Here is a 16,347-nt window from a genome sequence, read left to right on the forward strand (position 1 = left end):
GCAAGTCAATTTGAAAAGACATTCAAGACTATCCTTAGAATCTATGCACTTAATGCGGTTAGGACTCTTTTGAACAGAACTGGTTCATTTGTAACGGATAAGTTCAAAAAGGATTTAGGATTAGATGGGACTCTGATTTTAATTATGATCCAAATATAATTATTTCAAATTATGCAGAGTGTAGAAAACATACTGAGTAATCTTGATGAACCAGGTTCTTCATTGAGAATTCTCTTGTGTGAGTCTAAATTTTCCAAGAAAATAGAGAAAATATAATTAGTGATTAATAAGTCATTTTAGCACATGGCACAAGAGTATACTATTGAAAGTATGAGATTGAGCAAAATCTCATCTAATTATATACAAAATTTACAGATTTTCTAACCATTTTTTTTCGATTGAAATTTTGAATTGGTCTTTCTAGGTGATCTTAATCATCCTTAATTCTAACATGTTCTTTTCAAAGTGATATATACTTAGATCTTTTGTGAAGATGTAAGCTATTTGCTTGTCAGTAGCACAAAATTCCATAATGATCAATCCCTTTTCATAGTTGTCCCTCAAAAAGTGATGCCTAACATCTATGTGCTTATTTCTCTTATGATGAACCGAGTTCTTGGTCATACTAATTACACTAGTATTATCATAAAAGATGAGAATACAACCAACATTAATTCCAAAGTCCATTAATTGTTATTTGATCCACAACAATTAAGCACAACATGAAGCAGCAACAACATACTTAGTTTCAACAGTAGATAAGGCCACAGAATTTTGCTTTTTGTTGGCCCAAGACACAAGACATGAGCCAAGAAAGTGTGCCATACCTGAGGTGCTCTTTTTATCCACCAGAAAACCTGCATAATCAGCATCAAAATATCCCACTAGGTTGAAATTACTACCTTTTGGATACCATAGACAAAGGTCAGTGGTGCCTTTTAGGTATCTCAAGATCCTCTTGACAGCAGTCAAGTGAGACTCTTTTGGATTTGCCTGAAACCTAGCACAAAGGCTTACATTGAAGACAGTGTCAGGTCTGCTAGCAATAATGTATAACAAAGAGTCAATCATTCCCCTATACAACTTCTGATCAACAGATGAACCATATTCATCTATATCCAATTTTCTGGCTATTGCAATAGGAGTGTCAAATTTTTAGGAATCTTCCATTTTAAACCTTTTAAGCAACTCTTTTACATGCTTCTACTGATGGATCATAGTTCCATTTGAATTTTGTTTAATTTGTAAGCCTAAAAAGAAATTACGCTCACCCATCACACCCATTTCAAATTCACTCCACATTAGTTTAGCAAATTCTTTACTTAGCTTATCAGTAGTTGTTCCAAAGATTATATCATCAACGTATATCTGAACTACCAAGAGATCTTTACCTTTTTCCTTCAAGAATAGAGTGTTGTCAATTTTACCTCTCTTGTAGCCATGCTCAAGCAAAAAATTTGATAATCTTTCATACCATGCTCTTGGAGCCTGCTTGAGCCCATAAAATGCCTTATCAAGCTCGTACACATGATCAGGACATTCCTTGCTTTCAAAGCTCGGAGGTTGCTTGACAAACACTTCTTCTTTTAAATAGCCATTGAGTAAGACACTCTTGACATTCATGTGACGGATAGTGAATTCCATTTAAGCAGCAAAGGCTATGAGGAGTCTAATTGCTTCCAATCTTGCAACATGAGCAAAGGTCTTATCATAATCTATGCCCTTCTCTTGACTATATCTTTGAACCACCAATCTTGCTTTATTCCTTGCAACTGTTCCATCTTCATTCAAGTTTGTTTCTGAAAACCCATTTTGTGCCACTTATTGATCTGTCCCTGGATCTTGGTACCAGATGCAAAACTTGACTTCTCTCAAATTGGTTGAGTTCATCTTGCATTACATTCACCCAGTCTACACCCTGCAAAGCCTCAACAACATTTTTAGGTTCAATAAGAGATAAGAAAACATCAAAATCACAAAGATTTTTCAATGAAGATCTGATTTTGATTCCAGAGGTCGGATCAGTTATTATGTTCTCAATCGGATGAGAACTTTGGTATTGTAAGATTTCACAACCAGCTGGCTTCCCCTAGATGTTTCTTCAAAGTTTTGTTGCTGAGGAATAAGTTCATGGACAGGTTCCCTCGAGGTTTGAGGATCAGTTCCTCTTTGTTCAGTTCCCCCTGTCACGTTGCCCTGGGTAGAAGAACCTGTTCCTTCCTCTAGTGCAGCTTCAGTCTGGGCTGTGGTTTCATTTGAGTCTCTAACCATCCTAATTCCTTCATCATCATATTCCTGTCTCTCAGAAAGAATGTTAGTTTCATCAAAAACTACATGAACACTTTCTTCTACACACATATATCTTTTGTTATAGACCTTATAAGCTTTACTATATGAAGAATATCCCAAAAATACTTCCTCATCACTTCTGGGATCAAACTTATTTAGGGAGTCTTTTCCATTATTATGCACAAAGCACTTGCATCCAAATGTCCTAAGATGGGATATATTTGGTTTTCTCCCTTTAAGTAACTCATAAGGAGTCTTCTCTACAAGAGGTCTAGTCATGCACCTATTTATGATGTAGCATGCAGTGTTCACAGCTTCTGCCCAGAAGCTATGAGGCAGTTTACTAGAAAGAAGCATAGTCCTAGCCATATCTTCAAGTGTCCTATTCTTTCTTTCAACTACTCTATTTTGTTGTGGAGTCCTAGGAGCAGAGAAATTATGATCTATGCCATGCTCATCACAAAATTCAGCAAATTTAGCATTCTCAAATTCAGTGCCATGATCAGATCTAATTGATGCAAGCTGATTACCTAGTTTTTCTAACAAAAAAAGTAAACATGTCAAATGCTTTATCTTTAGATGTTAAAAACAACATCCAAGTAAACCTAGAATAATCATCAACAAGCACCATCACATATGTCACGACCCGGATTTCCCATCTTTGGGAGTCGTGATGACGCCTACTCGTGAAAGCTAGGCAAGCCGAGTATTATGGATTCACCAACTCTTTTATTTAGCCCTTTTTAACAATTTAAATCAACATGCGATCAGTAGTGAAATATTGACATTAATTAAATACATGCGGAAGACGTAATCTGATAACTTAGCCAAAAACAAGTACGACAATATCAAGTACATCTCTACCCGAAACCGGTGTCACAATATCACGAAATGTCTACGAATACTACAAACAATTGTCTGAAAAGAAAAGTTCAATCTGTCTCTGAAGTAATGAAAACAGAATATAAAGGTAGAAGAGAACGTCGGGGCTTGCGGACCCCTGCAGGACTACCTTGGGATCTCTGACTAGACTGAAGGCAACCACCCAAAGCTATGGTCTAAAAGCTGCCGCTCTGGAATCTGCACACAGTGCAGAGTGTAGTATCAGCACAACCGACCCCATGTGCTGGCAAGTGCCTGGCCTAACCCCGGCGAAGTAGTGACGAGGCTAGGACCAGACTACGAAATAAACCTGTGCAGTTATATAATGTACATCGGAAAATAAAACAAAAATAGACATGTAAAGATGGGAGGGGGACATGCTGCGGGGGAATATCATTTACCAACAGTAAATTAAGAGAAAACATAAAGAACAATTTAGAATTCATAGAAAAATAATAAGGAACTCGTAACCAACCAATAAGCACTTTTATTATCTATTGTTGCGGCGCGTAACCCGATCCAAATCATAAAAGCACTGTTGCGGCGTGCAACCCGATCCAATCACATTATTGTTGCAGCATGCAACCCGATCCAAACATATAATTGTTGCAGCGTGCAACCCGATCCACACATATTATTGTTGTAGCGTGCAAACCAATCCACATATACAGTTCAACACCAATCACAAGGAGAGTCCCGGCAAGGGAATCGACAGTATAAGAAAATACGTCCCGGCAAGGGAAAAATCAGCTATAACCAAACTTGTTCCAACATCTAACTTCCTCAACTAGCACCAATACTCAATCATAAGTAATTTCCACGAGAACAATCATAATCCTTGCTCAACACAGAGAATCAACAACTTAGGCATTTGTAGTATTTGCTAAGAACACAACAATTTCAATTTAAGACTCACGGTCATGCTTGACACCAATGTATAAATACTCATCACCATGCTTATACGTCGTACTCAATAAGTAACACGTAGCAAATAGGACACAACTCCTAATCCCTTAAGCTAAGGTTAGACCAAACATTTACCTCAAACTTCCATGGCCAACTCAAGCCTGAAACACCGCTTTTCCTTTTGAATTTGGCTCCAATTCAATTGTATCTAGACATAATCGACTTAATAACATCAATAAACGCTAAACAATTCAATTCCAATGCTTAATTATAGATTTCCTATCATCCTTCCCAAAAAGTCAAAAATCGACCCCGGGCCCGCTTGGTCAAAACATGAGGTTCGGGCCAAAATTCGATCACCCATTTACCCACGAACCCGAATATGTAATTAGTTTAGACATCCAACCCAAAATGAGGTCTAAATTCCAATTATTCAATAATCCCTAACTCTACCCAAATCCCCAATTTTCTACCATTTAAACCCTAGGATTTTAGATAAAAGTTGATGAAAATAGTAGAGAGTTGAAAAAATCAGTTATTGAACACTTACTGATGAATTGGGAAGAAAATCTCTCGAGAAAATCGCCCTAGGCCTTCTATCTTTATGAAATTTTGAAAGAGAAAACGCTGAAGATTTGTTTTAAAAGACTCCACTGCTCGACTTTCGCACCTGCGGTCCTTGGGCCGCACTTGCGAAATCACACGTGCGGTAAACAGACCGCTTCTACGGAAATGATTAGGACCACTGGGGCCGCATCTGCGAGGGGAGACTCGCTCCTGCGGAACCGCTTCTGCGGGAGCTTGTCTGCATCTGCGAGAGGCTTGACCGCACCTGCAACCCACTATTCGCACCTGCGATCTCACACCTACGGTGCTTGACTCACAGGTGCGGTTACACCAGAGCTGATGCAACAATAGTGATTTCCTAAGCCTAAACACCCCGAAACCTACGCAAAACTCACTCGAGCCCTCGGGGCTCCAAACCAAACATGCATACTAACTCAAAAACATCATATGAACTTACTCGTGCGACCAAATCGCCAACATAACATCAACAACTATGAATTTAGCATCAAAATCATGAAATCACTTAAGAACCTCAAATTTTTTAATTTTCTCAAATACGGTCCGATTTATGTCATCTCAAGTCCGTTTCTTACCAAATTTCACGAGCTCATCTTAAATCACGTATAAGACCTATACCGGTCTTTGGAACTAAAATACGGGCTCGATACCATCAAATTTTAAACACATTTTATTTCCAAAAACTCATAAATATTCTAGAAAATAATTTTTAAAAAATTATTTCTCGGGCTTGGGACCTCGGAATTCGATTCTGGGCATATGCCCAAGTCCCATATTTTCCTACGGACCCTCCGGGACTGTCAAATCACGAGTCTGGGTCCGTTTACCCAAAATGTTGATCGAAGTCAACTTAAATTCATTTTAAAGGCAAATAATCATCTTTTTCACTGGATTTCACATAATGGCTTTCCGGCTATGCGTCTGGATTGCGCACGCAAATCGAGGTGATACTAAAAGAGGTTTTAGAGCCTCGAAATACAAAATTTATTTCTAAAACAAGTGATAAATTTTTGGATCATCACATTCTCCACCTATAAAACAATTGTTCGTCCTCGAACGGACATAAAAAGGAAGTACCTGAGTCGGGGAAAAGATGGGGATAACGGCTCCGCATGACGGACTCAGACTCCCAAGTCGATACCTCAGCAGGCTGACCTCTCCATTGAATACGAACAGAAGGGAAACTCTTCGATCTCAACTGACGAACCTGCTAGTCTAGAATAGCTATCGGCTCCTCCTCATAAGACAAGTCCTTGTCCAACTGGACAGTGCTGAAATCTAACACGTGGGATAGATCGCCGTGATACTTCCGAAGCATGGACACATGAAATACTGGATGCAAGGCTGATAATCTTGGCGGCAACACAAGTCTGTAAGCCACCTCCCCCACTCGATCAAGGATCTCAAACGGGCCAATGTACATAGGGCTAAGCTTGCACTTCTTCCCAAATCTCATCACGCCCTTCATAGGCGACACTTGAAGCAATACCCGCTCACCAACCATGAAAGCCAAATCACGAACCTTACGGTCAGCATAACTCTTTTTCCTGGACTGAGCTGTACGGAGCCTATCCTGAATAATCCTGACCTTGTCCAAGGCATCCTGAACTAGGTCTGTACCCAAATACCGAGCCTCTCCCGGCTCAAACCATCCAACCGGCGACCGACACTACCTATCATACAAAGCCTCATAAGGAGCCATCTGGATACTTGATTGGTAGCTGTTGTTGTAGGCAAACTTTGCTAAAGGCAAAAACTAATCCCACGAGCCTCCAAAGTCAATGACACAAGCTCGGAGCATATCCTCCAAAATCTGAATGGTCCGCTCGGACTGCCCGTCCGTCTGAGGATGAAACATTGTGCTCAACTCAACCCGTGTACCCAACTCTCTGTGAACTAATCTCCTGAAATGTGAGGTAAACTGCGTACCTCGATCCGAAATGATAGACACAGGCACACCATGAAGGCGAACAATCTCCCGGATATAGATCTCAGTAACCTCTCGGAAGAATAAGAGACTACCACAGGAATGAAATATGCTGACTTGGTCAGCCTATCAACAATGACCCACACCGCATCGAACTTCCTCTTAGTTTATGGGAGTCCAACAACAAAGTCCATGGTGATACACTCTCACTTCCACTCAGGAATCTCAATCTTCTAGAACAAACCATCGGGCCTTTAATGCTCGTACTTAACTTGTTGATAGTTAAAACACCGCGCCACATGTGCAACAATGTCTTTCTTCATTCTCCGCCAACAATAATGCTGCCGAAAATTCTGATACATCTTAGCGGCTCCCAAATGAATAGAGTACTAGGAACTATGGGCCTCCTCCAAAATTAACTCTCGGAGTCCATTCACATTAGGCACACACACTCGACCCTGTAATCTCAGAACTCCATCATCTCCTAAGGTAACTGGCTTGGCACCTCCATGCTGCATCGTGTCTCTAAGGACACACAAATTGGGATCATCATACTGTCGATCTCAGATACGCTCCAATAAAGAAGAACGAGCGACTGTGCAAGCTAACATACAGCTGGGATCAGAAACATCCAACCTCACGAACTGATTGGCCAAAGCCTGAACATCCAAAGCAAGTGGCCTCTCACCGACCGGAATATAAGCAAAACTTCCCATACTGGCTGACTTCCTACTCAAAGCATCAGCCACCACATTGGCCTTTCCCGGATGATATAAGATGGTGATATCATAGTACTTCAACAACTCCAACCACCTTCTCTACCTCAAATTTAGCTCCTTCTGCTTGAATAAGTACTGCAGACTCTTGTGATCCGTGAACACCTCACATGCCACACCATACAGATAATGCCTCCAGATCTTCAACGCGTGAACAATGGTTGCTAACTCCAAATCATGAACCAAATAGTTCTCCTCATGAATTTTCAACTGCCGTGAAGCACAAGCAATGACCTTGCCATCCTGCATCAATATTGCACCAAGTCTAATACAAGATGCATCACAATAAACTGTATATGGCCCTTAACCTGTGGGCAGAACCAACACAGGTGCCGTAGTTAAAGCTGTCTTGAGCTTCTAAAAGCTCGCCTCACACTCATATGACCACCTGAATAGGGCACCCTTCTAGGTCAACTTGGTCATCGAGGCTGCAATAGACGAAAACCCCTCCATAAACCGACGATAGTAGCCTGCCAAACGCCAGAAACTCCGGATCTCTGTTGCTGATGCAGGTCTTGGCCAGTTCTTGACTGCCTCTATCTTCTTCGGATCAACTTGAATACCCTCTACTGATACAACATGACCCAGGAATGCAACTAAACTCAACTAGAACTCGCACTTCAAAAACTTGGCATACAACTGACTATCCCTCAAAGTTTGAAGAACCACTCTAAGATGTTGCTCGTGCTCCTCCCGGCTGCGGGAATAGATCAAAATATCATCAATGAAGACTATCATGAACGAATCCAAGTAAGGCCTGAACACTCGGTTCATTAAATCCATAAAAGCTACTGGGGCATTTTTCAACCCGAATGACATCACCAAGAACTCATAATGCATGTACCGAGTGCGGAAAGCTGTCTTAGGGACATCGGATACCCTAATCCACAACTGATGGTAGCTAGATCTCAAGTCAATCTTCGAAAATACCTTGGCATCCTGAAGCTGATCAAACAAATCATCAATTCTCAGCAATGGATACTTATTCTTGATTGTAACATTGTTCAACTCCCGGTAATCTATACACATTTGCATCGATCCATCCTTCTTCTTAACAAAAAACACCGGCGCACCCCAAGGCGAGACACTAGGTCTAATGAAGCCTTTCTTAAGCAAGTCTTGCAACTGCTCCTTCAATTCTTTCAACTTAGGCGGGCCATACGATACGGCGGGATAGAAATGGGCTGAGTGCCCGGAGCCAAATCAATGCAGAAGTCAATATCCCTGTCAGGTGGCATACTCGGAAGGTCTGAAGGAAATACTTCAAGGAACTCACAACAACATGCACATAATCAATAAAAGGAACATCGGCGCTAGAATCACGAACATATGCCAAATAGGCCAAGCACCCTTTTTCGGCCATACGTCGAGACTTCACATAAGAGATAAAACTATGGGTAGAATGACCAGGAGTCCCTCTCCACTCTAAATGAGGTAGACCCGACAAGGCTAATGTCACAGTCTTGGCATGACAGTCCAAGATAGCGTGGTAAGGTGATAACCAGTACATCCCTAATATGACATCAAAATCAACTATGTCTAGAAGTAACAAATCTACATGAGTCTCAAGACCCTCAATCACAACTATACATGAATGATGGACTCAATCTACCACAATAGAATCACCCACCGGTGTAGACACATATACAGAAGCACTCAAAGAATTACTAGGCATGACCAGATATGGTGCAAAATAAGATGACACATAGGAGTATGTAGACCATGGATCAAATAGAACTGAAACATCTCTACTATAAATCAGAACGGTACATGTGGTAACTGCATCGGAAGCCTCAGCCTCAGGCCTGGCTGGAAGAGCATAACATCGGTGCTGGGCCCCACCACCCTAAACTACATCTCTGGGACGGCCTGCTGCTTGCTGGCCTCCACCTCTAGCTGCCTGACCTCCACTTCCACCTCCATCACCTCTACCCCCACCTCTAGCTGGCGGAGCGGGTGGTGGAATACCTGGTGCCTGAACCATAGCATAGGAACCCTGCTGCTGCGACTGAGTACCCACCAATCTCGGACAAGCCCTCCTAATATGACCATACTTACCGCACTCAAAGCATCCACCTGAATACGGCGGCTGAGGAAACTAAGACTGACCCTAGCGACCTGAATGACCACCCCGAAAACTCTAGAGTGGCAGTGCACTGATAGGAGTTGGTGGTGCACTATAGGGATGCTGATCAGAATACTGCATATGAGAACCACGGCCACATAAAGCGGCGTGAGAAACCTAAAGTGCTGACTAAAAAGTCCTAGGAGGATGACCTCTACTATACGAAACCCTGCCTCCAAACGAGGCACCACTGAATCTTCCTGAATGATGAGGCCTCTTGTCAGACCCTTGGTCACCTCCCTGCTATAGAAACATCTCAACTCTCCTGGCCACATTGGCCGCCTCCTGAAAAGAAATCTCACTCCCTATTTCCTTAGCCATCTGAAGTCGAATCGGCTAAATAAGTCCCTCAATGAACCTCCTCACCCTCTCCCTCTCTCTCTCGGTGGGAAGTATGATAAGAGCATGATGGGAAGTCGATGAATCTACTCTCATATTGAGTAATGGTCATAGAACCCTACTGGAGACGCTCAAATAGCCTCCGATAGATCTCTCGCTGAGTGATAGGGAGAAACTTCTCCAAAAATAATTGAGTAAACTGCTCCCATGTCAAAGCTGGTGATCCGGCTGGTCTAGCCAAACAATAATCTCTCCACCAAGTCTTGGCGGATCCCGATAGGCAAAAAGTAGCAAAGTCGACCCCATTGGTCTCCACTATCCCCATGTTCCAGAGAACCTCATGACAGCTGTCTAGATAATCCTGGGGATCCTTAGAAGATGCACCGCTGAAAGTAGTAGTGAAGAGCTTAGTGAACATGTCCAATCTCTATAAAGCATCGGCAGACATAGCTGCTCCATCACCGGTCTGAGCTACCACACCCGGCTGAACTGCTCCAACTGGCTGAGCTGTTGGAGTCTGAAACTGGGGAGCCATCTGCTCTAGAGTGCGAGTAGCAGGAGTCTGGGCTCCTCCTCCAGACTAAGAGACGGTTAGTGCTACAGGAAGCAAGCCTGCCCGTGTGACACTCTCCATAAGGCCCACTAGACGGACCAGAGCATCCTGGAGTCAACCTGAGGCTCTGCCGCTGGTGCTGCCGCTCTGGGCTGAGCTCTGCCCCTACCTCAGCCTCTAGCACGGCCTCGGCCTCATCCTCTGCCCCTCATAGAGCTGCTACTGGGGGATCGGGCTGTTGATCGGTGGATGAGGAAGCGCAAGTTCTCGCCATCTGCGAAAGAACAAAGTAGAAATTCAATTGGCATTGAGTAACCAAACTGCACTACAGGAAAGAATAAATGTGAAGTTTTTCCTAACTCTGTAGCCTCTGGGGATAAATGCAGACGTCTCCGTACCGATCCCTCAAACTCTACTAAGCTTGTCCGTGAATTGTGAGACCTATGTAACCTAGAGCTCTAATACCAACTTGTCACAACCCGGATTTCCCACCCTCGGGAGTCGTGATGGCGCCTACTTGTGAAAGTTAGGCAAGCCGAGTATTATGGATTCACTAACTCTTTTATTTAGCCCTTTTTAACAGTTTAAATCAACATGCGATCAACAGTGAAATATTGACAATAATTAAATACATGTGAAAGACGTAATCTGATAACTTAGCCAAAAACAAGTACGACAATATCAAGTACATCTCTACCCGGAATCGGTGTCACAATATCATAGACCGTCTACGAATACTACAAACAATTGTCTGAAAAGAAAGGTACAATCTGTCAATATAAAAGTAGAAGAGAACGCCGGGGCCTGCGGATGCCTGCAGGACTACCTCGGGATCTTTGACTGGACCAAAGGCAGCCACCCAAAGCTATGGTCCAAAAGCTGCTGCTCCGGGATCTGCACACAGTGTAGAGTGTAGTATCAGCACAACCGACCCCATACGCTAGTAAGTGTCTGGCCTAACCCCGGCAAAGTAGTGATGAGGCTAGGACTAGACTACCAAATAAACCTGTGCAGTTATATAATGTACAGCGGAAAATAAAACAGAAATAGACATGTAAAGATGGGAGAGGGACATGTTGTGAGGGAATATCATTTACCAACAGTAAATTAAGAGAAAACATAAAGAACAATTTAGAATTCATAGCAAAATAATAAGGAACTCGTAATAACCAATAAGCACTTTTATTATCTATTGTTGCGGCGCGCAACCCGATCCAAATCATAAAATAACTGTTGTGGCGTACAACCCGATCCAATCATATTATTGTTGCAACGTGCAACCCGATCCAAACATTTTATTGTTGCGGCGTGCAACCCGATCCAAACATATTATTGTTGTGGCGTGCAAACTGATCCACATATACAGTTCAACACCAATCACAAGGAGAGTCCCGGAAAGGGATCAATAAAGAAACAACACTATCCCGGCAAGGGAATCGCCAGTATAAGTAAATACCTCCCGGCAAGGGAAAAATTAGCTATAACCAAACTTGTTCCAACATCTAACTTCCTCAACTAGCACCAATACTCAATCATAAGTAATTTCCACAAGAACAATCATAATCCTTGCTCAACACAGAGAATCAACAACTTAGGCATTTGTAGTATTTGCTAAGAACACAACAATTTCAATTTAAGACTCACGGTCATGCTTCATACCAATATATAGATACTCATCACCATGCCTATATGTCGTACTCAACAAGTAACACATAGCAAATAGGACACAACTCCTAATCCCTCAAGCTAAGGTTAGACCAAACATTTACCTCGAACGTCTACGGCCAACTCAAGCCTCAAACACCGCTTTTCCTTTTGAATTTAGCTCCAATTCAATTGTATCTAGACATAATCGACTTAATAACATCAATAAACGCTAAACAATTCAATTCCAATGCTTAGTTATAGATTTCCTATCATCCTTCCCAAAAACTCAAAAATCGACCCCGGGCCCGCTTGGTCAAAACATAAGGTTCGGACCAAAACCCGATCACACATTCACCCACGATCCTGAATATGTAATTAGTTTCGAAATCCGACCCCAAAACGAGGTCTAAATTTTAATTATTCAAAAAGCCCTTACTCTACCCAAATCCCCAATTTTCTACCATTTAAACTATAGGACTTTAGATAAAAGTTGATGAAAACAGTAGAGAGTTGAAAGAAATCAGTTATTAAACACTAACTTATGAATTGGGAAGAAAATCTCTTGAGAAAATCGCCCTAGGCCTTCTATCTTTATGAAATTTTGAAAGAGAAAACGCTGAAGTTTTGTTTCAAAAAACTCCACTGCCCGACTTTCGCACCTGCGGTCCTTGGGTCGCACCTGCAAAATCGCATGTGCGGAAAACAGACCGCTTCTGCGGAACCGCTTCTGTGGGAGCTTGTCCGCATCTGCGAGAGGCTGGACCGCACCTGCGATCCACTATTCGCACCTGCGGTGCTTGACTCGCATGTGCGGTTACACTAGAACTGATGCAACAGTAGTGATTTCCTAAGCCTAAACACCCCGGAACCTACCTGAAACTCACCCGAGCCCTCGTGGCTCCAAACCAAACATTCATACTAACTCAAACACATCATATGAACTTACTCGTGTGACCAAATTTCCAACATAACATCAACAACTATGAATTTAACATCAAAATCATGAACTCACTTAAGAACCTCAAATTTTCCAATTTTCTCAAATATGGTCTGATTCACGTTATCTCAAGTCCGTTTCTTACCAAATTTTACGGGCTCATCTTAAATCACGTATAAGACCTGTACCGGGCTCCAGAACCAAAATACGGGCCCGATACCATCAAATTTTAAACACTTTTCATTTTCAAAAACTCATAAATATTCCAAAAAATAATTTTCTTTAAAAAAATTTATTTTTCGGGCTTGGGACTTCGGAATTCGATTCCGGGCATACACCCAAGTCCCATATTTTCCTACGGACCCTCTGGGACCGTCGAATCACTGTTCCGGGCCCGTTTACCCAAAATATTGACCAAAGTCAACTTAAATTCATTTTAAAGGCAAAAAATCATCTTTTTCACCGGTTTTCACATAATGGCTTTCCGGCTACGCGCCCGGACTGCACATGCAAATCGAGGTGATATTGAAAGAGGTTTTTAGAGCCTTGGAACACAGAATTTATTTCTAAAACAAGTGATGAGTCATCATAACATATCTCTTACCACATCTGCTTAATGTTCTCATTGGACCACAAAGATCCACATGGACCAGTTCCATCGTCCTGGTGGTGTTTACCATTGTCTTACATTTAAAAGAAGATCTTACCTGCTTTCCCCGTGCACAAGCCTCACAAACTTTATCTTCCTTGAACTTGATGTTAGGCAGCCCTATCACCAGGTCCTTGGAGACTAATATGTTGAGTTGACTCAGACTAGCATGTCCAAGTCTCTTGTGCCAAAAGAGGGGATCATTATCCAACACACTTAAGCAAGTGAGTTCATTTTCTGAGAGTGTGGATAAATCTATAATATATATATATATATATATATATATATATATATATATATATATATATATATATGTTGTTTAGTCTTTTACCTACCTTTCCAACCCCAATGATCTCACCTTTATTCCCATTTTCAAATGATACATTACCTCTTTTAAGGTCCTCAAGTGAAAGGAACCGGTTCTTGTTTCCTATCATGTACTTTGAGCAGCCACTATAGATGTACTATATTTGGATGTTCCCCTTCACTTTGACCTGCAAAAGGAAATCAAAGGCTAGTCTTGGGAACCCAAACTAGTTTGGATCTTATATAGGCAAAAGGGTGAATTAGATTCTTTGTAGCCTAACCTGGCAGCCTATTTTCCCCTTGAACAAATTCTTCATTCTGTTGACTAGCCTTTTCATTTGCAGTACATTAACTTTTATAGTGACCAGTTTTACAACAGTGTGTGCAAATTTTGTTCTCAAGAAGTGTGAGGCACTTGCTTTTGGGATCCCACTTTGGTGCAGGGGTCTCATAGCCAAGTCTTCTCTTGTTGTTAATATGGTGTTCGTGCAGCCACAAAAGTGCATCGGAGGACCCGTTCCATTTACAAGTTCTGTCTAGCTCATACTTGACCTTGCTTAAATCCTCCTTTAGGACTCTTACCTGCTCATCCCTCTTATACAACTCATCTTTCGATTTACCTACATTTTCTTCTAGAGTGAGTTGTGTGTGATTAGTTGTCTTCTTACCTGTTCCTAATTTTAGTTTTAGATTTTCAGATCTAAGTTCTATGACATTTGAATCAAGTGCATGAACCTGGTTCTTCAAGACAATATTTTCACTTACAATTTCACTACCCTTAAGTTCCAGGTTTTTGCACTTTGCTTTTAAAATCACATATTCTTTAGACAATTGTTCCTTTTCATTGTTTACATCCTCAAATTCATCAATTAGATCTAGAGGTAACTCAGATACCTTTCTTTAGACAAAAACTTAATCTTGTCTTTGAGATGAATTACACTTACCTCAGTTTCCTCATCAGATTCTCCAATGGCCATAAGTGTTTGTTCATCCCCATCTTCATCATCTGAGCTTTCATCTGAACTTTCTCCCCAAGCAGCGACCATAGCCTTGGTTGATCCTTTGTTTTTCTTGGGTTGAACATGTTCTTTCTTCCTGTTCCTTCGTTTACCTCTTTCCTTCTTCCATTCAATTTCCCATTGAGGGCAGTTCTTGATGTGGTGATCAGTCTTTCCACACTTGTAGCATCATTCATTGGTTTATTTTTCAGGAACCTTTGGCTTGTTGTAACTTCCACTTCTTGAAGGACCATTTACTCTCCTTAGGTACTTTTTGAAATCCTTTGTGATCATAGTTATTTCATCATCTTCTAGATCAGAACCTGCAGTGATTCTGAGTGCCATGATTCTTTTCTTTTTAGGTACATCCATCTTCATGGTTTTCCTCCTAAGTCCATAAGCAGTAAGATTCCCAATTAACTCATCTAGTTTGAGTGTGGCAATGTTCTTTGATTCCTGAATGACAGTGATTTTGCTCTCCCATGTAATAGGCAAAACCCTTATCAAAATCTTCTCAACTCTGTCTTCTTCAGGAATAATCCTTCCAAGAGACTTTAGTTCATTTGTCAAAGTAGTGAACCTTGTGTACATCTCTTGAATGGTTTTCCCTTCCTTCATGGTTTTGGACTTGGCTTTGGCATTCTTCTGCCATTTCTTAGATCCTCAGCAGTGCAGTCAGCTTTTGTCTTTGGCACCTCTGCTCCTTCAACATTTTTCTTCATAGTAGCCATAGGACCAATATGTGACAATGTCCCATAGCTCATAGTCTTCTCCTATGATGTGATCTCTCATCCTATTTTTCTACCAAGAGTAATACTGGCCGTTGAAAAGTGGTGGCCTAGCAGTGAATTACCCTTCCCAGTTTCCAGGTGGTGCACTCATCTTGATCTTCTCCTAAGGTATTAGCCTCTTCAAGGATAGTCCGCTCTGGTACCAATTAATATTTTAACTTTAATACCACACAAGAGTGGGGGGGGGGGATGATTTGTGTGGTGTCTAATTTTTTGCGTGCACTTATTATAGAAGGACCCGGTTCTTCTAAGTGATCCTTAACTAACTGTTGCTGAAATAGTGAATGCAGAAAGTAAAGAACATAAGTATTTTTACGTGAAAAACACCTGGCTCAAAAGGTAAAAAAAAAAACCACGACCTACTTCTCAGTAGAATTTTTCCCAACACTTCACTAAATCACTGAGCCAAAAACAGCATTTACAAAATACTTTGTAAACCTAAGGATTAATTCTAATCCCGTTGTGGAACCCATCCTCTAACTGTTGCGACAACTTCAAGTGAACCCTAACTAGAATACTCAAAGTACCTATTACAATTGCTTCTAGATAAAGGTGAAAGGTATAATATGAAAACACATACTACAATTGAACTAGAATAAAAGACAGACACTTGGAACTGGTTCTTCTATCTGGTTCA

The sequence above is a fragment of the Nicotiana tabacum genome, chromosome 5, assembly GCF_000715075.1.
Source record: "Nicotiana tabacum cultivar K326 chromosome 5, ASM71507v2, whole genome shotgun sequence".
NCBI lineage: Eukaryota > Viridiplantae > Streptophyta > Magnoliopsida > Solanales > Solanaceae > Nicotiana > Nicotiana tabacum.